The following is a 14,017-nucleotide window of genomic DNA, read 5'->3' as shown; positions in this document are numbered from 1 at the left end:
TTAAAATCTAAAGTTGCAGTTTACAGTTTTGCTAATAGATGGCAGTAATCAGCCACCAAATTTCACACGTCATAATTAATCCAAGTACCGATTAGTTAAGCTCTCGCTAGACCGCACACAACTTGAAGGTATTTTGAAAACACTCTATTTTTGGATGGAATACTTACTTTAGATTTTTCAGTTCTTCTCTTCCTTACTCGCTTTTCTACTCACATCAGTTTTATACCAAGAAACAGTTGCAGATGGAGCTGAGCAGGTCCACACATGCAGGAAGAACCACCACTCTTGAATAAACTTGGCAATGTCAAAGAATAGCCAAGCTTGTGTGTGTGTGTGTGTTTGAGAAATCCGGGTGTGTGCACATGACAGGGACAAAAAGGTGGTTTAAACGCACGCCTGATAGGCCTCCAGGTGCCTCATAGACCTGCTGATCCATCTGTCGCCAGCCTCTCTGTGTGCTAGCTGAGGCTTTTAGACACCAGGTCATCAGATACCAGTTTTTGAACGAGGCTTTATTCAGGTTCCTGGTCTCTGTGGAGAGAGCTGAGGAACTGGAAGTGGGACAGATAGACGTGGGGACACATCCCAGTCATGCCCGGCCTGGAGAAAGAGGGACTGAATGAGGGGAGTAGAGGGGGGTGTAGGGATGGTGTCTGTGTGGGGGTTGGGGGTGATGGAGGTGGTGGTGGTGGTGGTGGAGGGGGGGAGGGTTGTCGGTGGATGACCTCACCATTACGGGAAACTTTCCCACAGCCTGCACACAAAGAAGGCCGTCAAAAGGTAAAAAGGATGAGAAAGAATAGAAATTTAACACAGTGTGTAAAAAAGGAGGCAAAGTGTGGAAGAGCGGTTAGTCAATGAGAAAGAGGCTCTTTCGGAGGGGGAGTCGTCTTCCCTTTTCAGCGATTCAGAGATTCTTCGGGGTTGACGGAAGCTTGGAAAGGCCTGAGAGACAATGTCTGCTCACAGCAGCAACTTTTAGTTTGGCTCCTGCCCTCTCTCTGCTGAGTCACCCGCCGCCATTTTATCCCGACGCTGCTTGCACTTCCTGCCGCACTTCCTGTCAGGCAGCCCACCGGCACCTGGCCGCCGCTGTTGCTGGACGACATCACATTCCTGGCATTGCGCGCTCCGAATGCTGTTTGGAAATCCAAAGTCCGGCTCCCGTTCGGGAATGCCTCCCTCACAGAGTCCCTCTCAGCCTCTGATCCCCGGCCTCCCCTCACTTTATTTGAGTTAGCTATTTAAAGCCTGTGCTAAGTGCGCTGCTGCTCCGGCTGCACAGGGGAGCAAACACACTAGAACCACAACGGCCCACAAATAATCCCTCTCCTATTTGTTATTTGGTGGGCTGAAGGGACACAGCCTGCGGGGCTGACTGCGAGTATGTAATTCACTTTTGGAGATAAGAAGATTTACAGCAGCATACAAATTAGTGCTGTCACTATTTACACTGTTTTTCATAGGTGGAAACATTTACTCAAGTATTTGAACTTCATGCAATACATTTCATATTCCAGTTCATTGAGCTAGTTGGCTACTTTATTACCGTTAAATTCTAAATGTGGAACTTTGACTTGTAATGGAGTATTTTTACACTGTGGTAATACTTTTCCTCAAGTAAACGTTCTGGGTCTTTTTCAAGGTTTGATACTTAAATACTAAATATACTGTATTATATACATATATTATACTACAGAGAAGAGCATCTTATATAGAACGTTTTTTGTTTTGTCTTATAACGTTTTAAAGCTGTTTTCAAAAATACCAATAATGAATTTAGGGGAAACGTGCATGGAACTGTACACAATATTTCTTGAATATTTACATGTGAACATTTATTTTGTAAATATTACATAGCTTCAATGACTTCAAAGAGTTGGAACAAGCTGATACAGAATAAGCTATGATGTATATTATACTGTCACATAGTAAGCCACAAAGAAGACAGCATTTTAAGAAGCTTCACCATTTATACATTTTCATTCATAACTTTTTATTCAAACTGTGTCATTTTTAATCTCTACGTCTCTACTTCTTTAACGAAAGTGCCTACAGTATTTGTTCAATATCTCTGTGTGTATTATATGTTACATCATTGACAAAATATGCTGTGAAATCATAGAAATTGAGATTTCCTTTGCTGTTTAGATCTTGTAACTCTTTCTTTAAATCTACCATTGAGCAGGGCTGCCATATGGCAATATTAGATCTGTAGAATTTTTGTGTCAATGCGATGAAAATTGAGGTATTTAGCCAAAGAAAACACTGACATATCACTGGTCCCTCTTGGTTACTACCCTACAATCCATGTTTCCCCTTAATGCACGAATACACCTGTATGTTAACTTGTATGAGCAGGAAATCAGCGTTACTCAGCATCAGCTTTTTCCAGATTTTTGATTTTGACTCTTCCAACGACAGCAAAGCATTAACGCACCACAGAAGTATGGTTCTAATACACCGCAGCATAAGAAACTCACACAGTTTGTGACACTTACCACACACACACACACACACACACACACTCACTCACTCACTCACACACTCACTTGCTCGCCAATAAAAATTTCTAGCCTACGTGCTCTCAGGCACATGCTGAAAGCAGTGCTTTTATGGCCGGCCTGTTCATTGCATTGTCTCTATAACTGACTGGAACACATTGTTTGACACACACACACACACACACGCACACACACACACGCACACACACACGCACACACACACACACACACACACACACAAAAGGCCTGGCTACTTGGGTATCAGCGTCAGTCTTAATGAACCTGTCTCCAGGGGGCGGGGCCGTGGCCGGGGTAATGTCCCACACAAAGAGCTCCCGCTGGGCCAGTGAGCCAACCAGAGGCCAACAGATTAACTTGAATTACATCAGCATCCCCACAATACACCTAATGAGGGAGGGATTATGTATGTATGTGTGTGTGTGTGAGTGTGTGTGTGTGTTGGCGCTCATGCTATTGCATCACTAATTAAATGCGATGACTCACTTTTGCTGATTCAGTGTGCAAGCAGCCGCGTTTTGGAGATCTTAGCAAACTAAAAACGGTCCTAATCATTCATTTTGTATTACTCTAACATTGGATTACATGACTTGGTGTGTTGTGAAAGGTGCTGCCCGTCGTCAAGAAGCCCCAAAGTATTATCTTCAACTCAGCTCTATGGAGCATCTTAGCATCGTTCAGATCAGTGTTTTAGGTTTTGTGGCAATTAATACAAGTTTAATATCCTGATAAAGCCACTACAGTACCCACTCAGCAGAAAACAGCTGGTGAACAAAGTATAGCATTTAGCGGAAATAAACCCAGATATTTCCCTCAGGAGTTGATAGAGACCAAAAACGGAGCTAAAAGAAAGTGAACATTAGACTTGCATTTGTCAGGTGGACACAAATACGACGCAAAATCAACGCAAGATTCACCGCATCAACTTCAATATTTATACTGATTCATTTTGTGTTTTCAGCTTGTTCAGCTGCCCCCTAGTGGTAAAAATAAAAAAGTCAGTAATGCAGCTTTAAAGATTCATTACAACTTGAGGGTTACCTTCATTATCCTCATTCCCACTGCGGACAATAAAAATAATGTTCTTACCAAGTGTATTTCTGAGAGGACATTATGACGAAGCTAAGAGGACGTCAGACAAGGAAAGCAACGTGATCTCATTACGTCTAATAACGACGCGGATGGGTTTACGTCGGAGTTTCTTGAAAGCTCGGCGCGTCTCATGTAGATGCTAAAGGGTGCTTTGTGCGACGGTATCAAGAAGCAGAGGGCCACTGCCCAAGCGAGGGTCTTTCATGATAGCATAAAGGTAAAATCATGAGCCAAACTGTCTTTTGTAAACATCATTGGTTGACCTTTGACCCCACACAGTTTTTTGGTGCATTGAGTGGATTCTTCTTACTCACTCTAAAACTAAAGTAAAGTGTAATTCCTCTTCAAGATGACAGAATTGACATGCTAGCGTGCTGTGTGAGTTTAGTTTTGAGTGAGGAAAGTCAGCAGAATGGTGTTTTTGTGTGTCTCTTTGTGCTGGTTCCTGCCTCTCTCCAGTGTTTTATTAGACCCGACGTACCTCTGGGTCACGTTTCAACTTTGTTTTTTTCCATCTTCAGTTTCAGCCTCATTCTTTCTTCTTTTCTCTTTTATTTGGATTTGTCTGTGCACTTAAAAACCTTACAGAATGTGGGAACAAAGTAGTGAGTCTACATGTGTCTCCTGTGGAGAAAGACACATGCTGCCTGTGCTGTTTGGCCCTCTGCATCCAACTCTCTCTTTTCCTCTTTCTCTCTTTGCCCCATCAGTATTCTCATTCAGCATTTCTACCTCGTGAGTTTTTTTGGATGCCATGACCCAGATTTCTTTCTGTCTGCTGTCAAGGAAAGAAAGCAGAGCCTAAAAAGGGGGGGCCGGGCCAGAGGGGGACTCTAGTCAAATCAACAAATAAAATCAATGGACTGATTAATTGAAGAAAGAAAAAGTAAGCAAACTCTGAGTGGAGGGAAAGATGGCGATGGACAAAATGAGAGGGGCAGACAGAAATAGAACAGGGTCGTTTGGGATGGCTGCACAGTTTAGAGAGCCTCCAGTATCTGTGCTCGCTGCCCCACATCTCTCCTGTCACACCCCTCAAATTTAACCAGGGGTTGCCCTGGGTAACGGGGGGGACGGGGGGGGACGAAAGGCATCCAACTGGCCCCACGAGCCTCGAGTGTCTGACCCCGATAATCGAGAAACATTACGTGACTGCAGTTTGTGTTGAGGAATGATGATCTCCTCAGTCAGATGAAGAACATGAGTTACTTTCCAATATTTCAATATTATGCTGTGATCTGACAAGAAATACCAGCCCGCTAATCGGCTGACCTGACGATATCTTCTTCCAATATCTTACAGGGAGAAATATAAACAATCATTTACAAATCTCTTTTTTTATTCACCACAAGAAGCCAAAGTGCTCTAATCATAAGCAGCCCACAAGAACATTGGCTCACTATAACGTAGTCTAAATTGCTTGAATTCTTATTTAATACAGGAACAGTCTCCTCTAAAATAAGTTAACCGGCATCAATAACATTTGATGCCAGCTTTCGGTATTTGACAGTTTTCTGTACTCTTTCCTAGACACACTTGGGTGCTTTTATCTGTGGCTAGATGTACAGATATGGCTTTTCTCCCTAGCGCTCAGTATAGTTAAGTTCCATTCTCACAGAGGTTCGCCTTTCTTTGGAAAGATTTTCATTTTAGTTCAGTTTTAGGGAGCTTTGCCGAACAATGTCAGTCAAAGCAAAGTCTGGACCAAGATCGCCTGAAAACGCATTTCAATCTTCTTCCGGGTGAATATAACTACAGTGCATTATACTGAGAACACAAAACAGACTGACTACACTATCTGTATCAAAGCATGGCCACATTTCACTGAATTAATCAGACATTTTGCTGTCTTTAAAATAATTGTTTCCATTTTCAAAAAGCTAATCCAACAGTTTCTTATGAAACGTTTTGAGTTATGTTGCACCACTTTCAATTCTATGGCTGTACCACGTCCCTCCTCACGTTGCAGTAGAGGCTGATTCCTCTGAGCGTCAGCTGATGCTCATACTCTGTAGGTTTCTCCTTATGTAACCATGGAGGAAAATCAGACGCAAGTTAAGTGCAGCATGATCTGTTCATTTGTTTAGATTTCCTCCTTAAATCCTAAAAGGCATCCAGTGTTACATGCTGGCAGGTAACCAAAATACCTCCCGAGAACACTAAAGTGATTGTTTGCCCATGTGACTCGATTTGCAAAGAGGCCGTGTAAACTGGTGCTTATGTCACAAATATAGGATTTCTAAATTTAGGCTGACCAGATTTAGTATTACTAAATTATCAAGACTGCAACCCCCTCTGACTCTAAATCAAGTCTCCTGAAGTAAAAATAGCTCGTCTGGATCTCACTTATTTTTGCAGCTAACTTAATAATCCTGCCTTGTGAGACGGGCCTCCGGCATTCAGATCAAAGAAAACAAACTACAGGCGTGTGAGCGTGTCCTTGTTCTGCTGTCAACTGCTCTGGAGTGTTGAGCTTACTGAGGTTTACCATGATAATTACCAGATGTGTTGCTGAAATGGCTAATTTGTCGAACAAAGTCTTATACGAGGCTACTGGATTAAACCTCATCTCTCTCCGACCCCTACTGAATCCACCTTCTAGTTTTTTAAAATCTGGAACAGCTAATTGTGTCAGACAGGACTGTCTCGCAGTCGTCTTACTTCACTCATTACTGAACAGAGGCGAGTTTTCAGGTCGAGCCCAGACAGTGTCAGTTGTCAGCAGGTCTGTCCCTTCGCTGCCGGCCCGGCCCTCCTCCTCCAGACTCCCTGGCTGTGTGTGCTGATGATGTCATGCTGCAGCGGGGGGTGGGTTTGGGGGTGTGTGGGTTTGGGGGTGTGTTTAGGGGTGTGTGTGGTGGAGGACGCGGGGGGGATAACAATGTCCGCTGAACCCTTGACCTGCTGGTCGTGACCTTCTAGCACAGAGTCACTAGCCGGGTGGAGCCTCCTTGCAGGAGCGGGGGCTGACCCCTCACGTGGCGACTAGCCTGCTGTTAGCATGAGCATGGGCTAAAGACCCGGGGTCTCAAACTCGAGGCCAGAAGGTCAGGGGTCAGACCCTGAACCAACACCTCGTTTTCTGAGCACCCACATACCTGCATACAAAGCCCAATCAACTGCATTTCTGCACAAAAAAACAACAAAAAAGCAAAACAGAAAAACAGAAAAACACAGGTAACCTGACGCACATTCACACACTTCCGCACATAGACTTATTCAAACACAAATACAAGTATGCATGCCCGCACACACAATCCCATCCAGGTAGGGTTACCTCTAACATAAACATCTACACCCAAAGAAAGCAAAACACCCTCTTGGGGACACATTCCTGGATCCTAAGCTCTGCCACAGTTAAGCGTCTTGTGTGACCGGGACACATGGGCCGAGGTTGGGCTAATTCAGCACCTGGGAACCCCTCCACTCTCTTCCTCCAACCCTGTCTAACTCCCTCTTTGGGAACAAACCCAGCCTTGTGCAACTCCCAACAATGTCAGTGACACTCTACACTGCCCCATTGCCACTAATTGTTAGCTCACAATGCTTCCTGGTATTGTGTTCAACAATGCCCACTCTGAATAGAGAGTCTAACCTACTTGTATTGTCGCTAATTGGTTTCTTGAGAGGAGTAGAAAATGGGGAGAGAAAGGGAGAGAGGAGATGTTGGTAATGGACTGCAGTTTCATTGGAGTCGCCAGTAAATAGAGTTCACAAAGGGCTTTGTGGGGTCGAGGGCCGAGGGTCGGAGGTGAAAACGAAGAGGTGCACCTGCACTCTCCACAGGCTGACAATGAGCTTATTCAGCCGCTCTGCCCAGCAAAACCATGGAGGACGGAGGTAGTGGCTGTCCCACAGCCCCGCGGAGACAACCAGACATATACACACTTAAACAGTCAGGGCAGAAAGAAAAGAGAGACAGAGGGAAGGGGGAGAGGGTGGGGGGAGAGGGTTGTTGAAAAAGACAGTATCTTTATATCTTAAAGAGAAGTAACTATTAATCTATTGTTCTGTTGAATACATATTTATATTCCTTTGTAAACTAATGACAGACCGGGAAGAAAAGAGAAGCGAAGTGTCCGAAACAGCAAAGGAGAAACAAAGACAGAAGAGAAAATGGAAAAATGGGAGTTTAAGAACTGATCGGAAAACAGAGGGACAAAAGAGATACAAAGGATAAGAGAAGAAAAGTACGAGGGAAGAAAATGGAGGAAGGAAAATGGAAACGTGTGCGAGTTCACTCGCTCGTGCATGAATTGGCAGGGCTATGAGAAAATGCGCATGCGTGCACAACAAAATTGTTGTGTTTGGATTTCAATGACCCCGCAAACGGATAAAAGGCTGATGTAGCACAGGGATTTTCAAAAAGGGTTTGGGGTGTTTTATAACCTTTTTGCTGTCTTTCGTTCATCCTCCATCGAAGTCCGTTTGCATTAATATACTTTCCTTTTCAGGGCGCTCTGCTCTCCTAAACGCCATTCAATGAACAACTATTTCTGGGACCATTAAATTAAGGCGGTTAGTACTATACACAATTTATATTGGTTGAACTATTCCTTTAAGGGTCAGAGGTATTTCTCAGGAGTCGGTGGAGAACAGAGTGAAAAGGAGCGTGAGTGTTGGACTTATGTTCATCAGGTGGACACAACCAACACGACGGGATGCTCTTTGTTTACTGGGTGCAAAAAAAAGGCAAAAGTTTGCTAACATTGTTATCCAAAACACTGTATGTTCTTCGGCCCACCAGAGTTGGCTGAGGTTGTTTGTCAGTGCTGATGCTCCTCCCAGATAATGTTAGTCTGAAGGTGACGGGGTGCGAAGCATTCAACAAATACAATCTCGAATATTAAGTCATTGAATCCAAAATGTTTGCGTTAACTAATACATCTAACTTGCCAAAGCCGATGTTAGCACTCGTAGAAGATTTGCAATTCTTCTGTGAATCATTTTTTCCACCCACCCCTATTGCTCAGGGGCTTGGGTAGTACATCACATCTTTCAAGTCATGACACTCACTTCCAAGTAAAGCCATAAGTCATCAAGGCTTTTTTAAATTTATTTTTTATTCTGTCAAGTCTGAAGTCATCAAATTTCTGACTTGAGTCAGATGCAGAAAGCTTTTGCCGGTAGCCAAAACACGAGCTGATAAACCTTGCAACATCGCTGCACAGCTCCACACCTTATAAGGACACAGAGCTCATAACCCTGAGTTTTCAATGCATTTAGGAAGGATCCTTTGTTGATAGGAATAAGTGAACTATTCTCCCTTAATGAGCTTATTTGTATTTCAAGCCGAATGTTTGGAACTCAGGGGACTAATAACAGGACAATATGTATTGTGTACTCATTCCCTGCTGGTTCATGTTCCTAATCTCAACCTCTGCCACTCATTTTCTCTCTTGTTTTCTTAGTCCATTTTTGGTATCTCTTCTCGTTCCCAAGCCCAGTTGTTCTGCATGTCTCGCTCTCAAGAATCTGCGCTAACTTTTAGAAACAACAGAATACTCTGTCTGTGTTTTTACTTCAATTTCACACAGATACACAAACCTACAAACATGCATGCCGAGAGAACACACACACGCACACTGAGACAAACTCCTGCGTTATATATATATATTGCCATGAAGTCCCAAGGCCATGCTTTTGTTTCCGTTGTAAATGTAAACAGGGTAAATGCAGCCACTGCTGACAGGGGAGTCCAGGTGGTGGGGACACTCCCAGAATGCAAAGCCTGCAGTGGTTACACTCGCAGGGCATATGTGTTACACCGCGTGTAATGTATCTGTGTCTGTGTGCGTGCGTTGTTGTAAGTTTGTCTGTGTGCGTGCATTGATGTGTGCTATGCAAATTGATACATTGTGAAAGTAACTAAGAACTCAGCATTTGACATGTGCATGAAAACATATCTATATGTCTGGGTCAGATCGTTGCGGAAGGCCACAGGAGCTGACACGCACCTCCACAAAGAAATGACTACCGGTACATGTGAGGGCAGTGGAGATACTACACAGAGCCCCAAAACACTTTTTCACGGGAGCTTGGGCTTCTTGTTTTCTCCTACGTGTTTCCAATTGATTCATAGATTGTTCATAGTGAAAACATGCAAGTTGAGGTTCTCTGCTTTAGTGACACAAGGGCTTTTTTACATACAAACAATAGTCTGGAAATATTGCTAATTATGTTATCCGTGGTTGTGGCGATTACAAGGCATCAGCAGAAATAGAGCCACTACCTAACAGTATTCTGCCAGTGCATTCTCATGCATTTGATTTTCTAACACAGTGTCTTGTTTTCTAACGTTTAATGTTTCGTGGTTTTTCAGTACCAGAAGGTTGCCGCTTGGCCAACTCATAATCCGATGAATCACTTTATTCAAATTGAGGATTTTGTGCAAGGACTTGGTATCTTATTATGGTGATGTTGGCGTAAAATATGATGACAAAGCTTCATTCATGAAGAACAGCTTTGAATGAGAAAAAAAAAGGCATTCAGTAGGCCTACAGCCCTAATTACAGTACAACGCAGATTCTTCTCTTCTTTTGATGTGAGCGGTGAGAGATTTCAGTGGAGTGGGGAGAAATCTGAGCTGAGCGCAGAGCGATATTAAGCGGAGCAGCCTGGAGCGGCTGTAAGCGGAGGAGCGGAGGCAACGAACAGCTCGGGGCGAGGAGAGGAAGTTCTCACCCCTCCACTCAGGTCGCCTTGTACCTCTGCAAAATACACACCAGCAACCTATCAAGCACGACAAAACACCGACTCCCGTTATTTCCGATGAAACCCCCCGTACACCAGCAGGTTGACAGTTACTTCAACTTGTATGGATACGCTGTCCTCTTCCCCAGCGTCAACACTCTCCAGAAAAGCAGCATTTTGATTGCATGTGCTCCCTGGGTTGGTGCATCCTGTTACTTGACTACTGCTTCCGTATCTGGCCAGTGTGTTTCGCAACACAGTCGATGGGTGTCGTGGATAAATGTGAGACGTTGACAAGTGAGACTCTGGTTCATGTGCCGTTTCTCACCATCATTTTCCTACCAGCAATTCATACTAACCCAGAATGCAATCGTCTTTGAACCAATTCGATTTAGATGCAGCCAGACATGAGGCACAGAGGTGGCAGATCAGAAAATGCTCACGTGAGTGGAAAAAGAATTAAGGATAGCCTTAGAAGGCACTGAGCAGCTAGCTTTATTGTCCGACAAGGACACACTGCAGAGAAGAGTAAAACAGGCTTTCAACCTGGCTCTTCAAATTGTTCACAACCCCCACTAGAAGATGTTGTGAAACAGAAGTACTGGATCCACAGAGAGAGAGAGAGATACAGTAGAGGAAATAAATGCAGCAAGAGTCGTTGAGGCAGGAGGGGGCAGGAAAAAAAGACAGATTGAAAAGAAGGGGGATGGGGGAAGGGAGTGCAGGGAGCAATACAGGGGGAATGGGTGAGGGGTAGGTTATGAGGTTGTAGGAGACCCAGTGCATGAGATAGGGAAAAAGAGTGGAAGAGAGGGAGAGAGAGAGAGAGAGAGAGAGAGAGAGAGAGAGAGAGAGAGAGAGAGAGAGGTGTTGGTGCTTTTTAAATAGCCTACGTGGAACACCAAATCCCCTCAGCAGCACAAATCAGCTGACTGACGGCCACTTGCCAAGGAGCGCTGAAGGTGGGGGTGGTTGGGAGAGCAGGGCTTATAACTCTCTCCACTGACACATTCGCCGTGCAGAGACAAGACGGAGCTTTACCCCTGTTGGCCCTGGAGAACTCTATCCTGTCTAAAGATAGACCTCCTGGTGCACTGGGGGAGGACCGGGCAGACCGGCACGGAAAGAAAGAATAAGGCAGATCAGCTGTCTTTCTCTGTCATTATTCATACCTTCACTTGACTTTGTAATCAGGCTGTGACGGTGCATTTTACTTTTGTATTCCCCTCGTGATAGTTTATCACTCACATTTTTCTTATTCCCATAAACGAAAAAATCCTGTCAAGTCATTTTTGTCAAATTTGTGCTTTGAGTAGGGTTGGGTATCGAACTTATCAAACAGAATACCTCTAACGCCGAGTATAGAAAACAAGTACTTAAAAAGGGTCCGATTCATAGTTTAGGTGTCATTGCAGAAAGATTTCAAACAACCTTTGGAACTCATCAGTTGACATACATTGTTTAAGACAGATATTTCTATTTTGCTGCTGTTCAAAAGAGAAGGTCCTGCTCTGCAAAAATGGCAATTCATTCCTCCACATATCCTTTCTCAGCCAATTATCTGTGTCTGGGTTGTGGTGGCAGGCAGCTTAAGGCCAGAAAAGAACCGTCTGTCCCATCACATCCAAAGGCAAACGTCTTTATAGCTGTTTCTGACGGCCACACTTGAAGACGGGGTATAGACTGCCATCATAGAGAGGGGAACGAAGCAATAATTGTTTGAATATGGCCACGCATTTTCAGCCCTCTCGGCTGGAGGACACAATCGCTGCTTGAAGTGAGCATGATGAAGAAATGTTGCGCTCCAATGACGCATGAAGTGTCAACCAATCCTATGTTTTTGTTCTGTTCGGTCTAAAACAATGCCAGTGCTAATTAACAAATAACTCTGTCAATGAGCGCTTGAGCAACACTTTGGTAAAGATGTAGCTATGTAGCTGGCCACGCACGGCCGTTTTGTACGGTGTTAAAACAGTCAAGTGTTCGCAAACAAATGGCACGTAACTCGAAAAACACAATGCACAAATGTTGCATTACCACCATCTACTGGAAAAGGCTAGTCTTCCCTTTACTGAACTTTACTTCACTACTTTACTGACTAAATGTTGTATGACACAATGGCGCCATGAAAAAAAAGTGGAGGTGAACAAATATATTTCCTTAGAAAAATGCTAAGTTGATGTAGAAATGAATGATGATATATGAGTTTTAAATTAGAGGCGCAGACACAGAATCACTCGGCATTCACTGAGCACTGAGGCTTTACTATAACATGTATCTTGACTCAAGTTTTATTGCCTACATCAAGCGCTTTTTGGTAGTTTGAGATCGCCTGAATTCTATGCCAGTTTAAAACATCCTACCAAGTCATTGTTGCTCATCCTGTTGGAAAATGAGTTTGTTTGATCCTAGTAATTACTTTGAACATCTTTTCTCAGTTTCCTGGACTGCAATCACAGGCCGTAGATATAGTCATATGTCTCCTGTGACGGTTTAGAAGAAAAATGATGATGAAATACCCTGAGGGATCGAAGATGGGTGACAAAGGGAGCGCTGAAAAGAGAGTGAACAGAGAGAAAAGGGCAATATATATATATATATATATTTGTTTCTCTTTTTCTCTCACTCTGTCTCCCTCTCTGCTGACGTCCAGCCAGTTTCCTGCTTTCCCAGAATAATGCACAGTTTATGAGGCAGGCAGAGGGCCACGCTTTAAAAACGGCACTGTCGTTTTAGACGTTGTTTGAACTCGCTCTCTCAGTCCCTGTCCCGCTCCGTCGCCCTCCTCCACTCTCCATGGCAGTTCGTGGCATTTGCGTGAATGCCTGTAATGGTCTGAGTACAGCGGATATGAGGAGGCAGGGAGGTGTTGTGTCAAAGTGGAACCGCCATTCAGTCACGGCGGACTTTTTCACATGTTTGGCCTCTTTTGCATTCCATTTTTAACCTCCCCCTTTCCCTCACTCCTTCACTTGGTAGAACTGTCACAGTCTCCTGCTCATCCCCCTCAGCTTGGCGTGAAAGGTGACCAACAAATTGTCACGCTCCACTCCAGAACTGTTCCCTTGAAACACAACTCTGAATACGAAAGTCTTCAGACAACCTCGGTCTCGTCTTACTCAGAGCCATCGCCTCAGTTGTCACCCTGCCGTCTTTCCCTTCTTTTCTTCACGGTCTCGCCTTTGTTGGGTGACTAACATCTTGGAGGATCTTGGTGGTATCTTGGTGGAAAAAATGCTTATCCGCCCTTAATGAATATCAGAGACGGGTGTGTCACATGTTTGTGATTCATATCCTCTGTTATCTCAAAGGCCTCCTTCAGCATTACACGAATCCCAAACACGATGAAGACAAATGCAAAGAAGGCTGGTCGGAGGTTTGGACAGGAACCTTTGCTTCAAGTTGACAAAGCTGATCCAGCAAAGATGTGAATGTGATAATTAATGTGAACTCTGCGAATCTAAAACATGTCATACTCAGATGTACATCCTAAAGGACTAGTGTGTTACTTGAAATCATTTTGGCTGTACTTAACTTCATCACACCTAATCACGGTACAGAAATCATGACGCAGACTTTTAACATTAAGTTGAATCATCCATCACAGTGAACATAAAAACTACATTTTAGTATGATGACATAACTGCAGACTTCTCAAATCACCCCGTACTTAAACTGTGTCATCATGAATCCATAAAGTAAATTGTTAA

The 14,017-nt window shown here is 43.9% G+C and overlaps 1 long non-coding RNA gene across 1 annotated transcript in view; it reads right to left on the bottom strand.

Moving 5' to 3' along the window:
- Positions 1–601: 601 nt before the first annotated feature.
- Positions 602–14,017, bottom strand: part of LOC306776646 — a 32,015-nt gene continuing 18,599 nt past the window's right edge. The window contains exon 3 of the long non-coding RNA XR_013771925.1: positions 602–754. This is a non-coding gene — a long non-coding RNA (uncharacterized lncRNA). The remainder of the gene's footprint in view (positions 755–14,017) is intronic.

This window comes from Melanostigma gelatinosum (genome assembly GCF_949748355.1).
Source record: "Melanostigma gelatinosum genome assembly, chromosome: 4".
In the NCBI taxonomy this organism is placed as follows: Eukaryota; Metazoa; Chordata; class Actinopteri; order Perciformes; family Zoarcidae; genus Melanostigma; species Melanostigma gelatinosum.
Note: the sequence above shows the minus strand (reverse complement) of the source record. Positions and strands in the feature narration are given on the sequence as shown.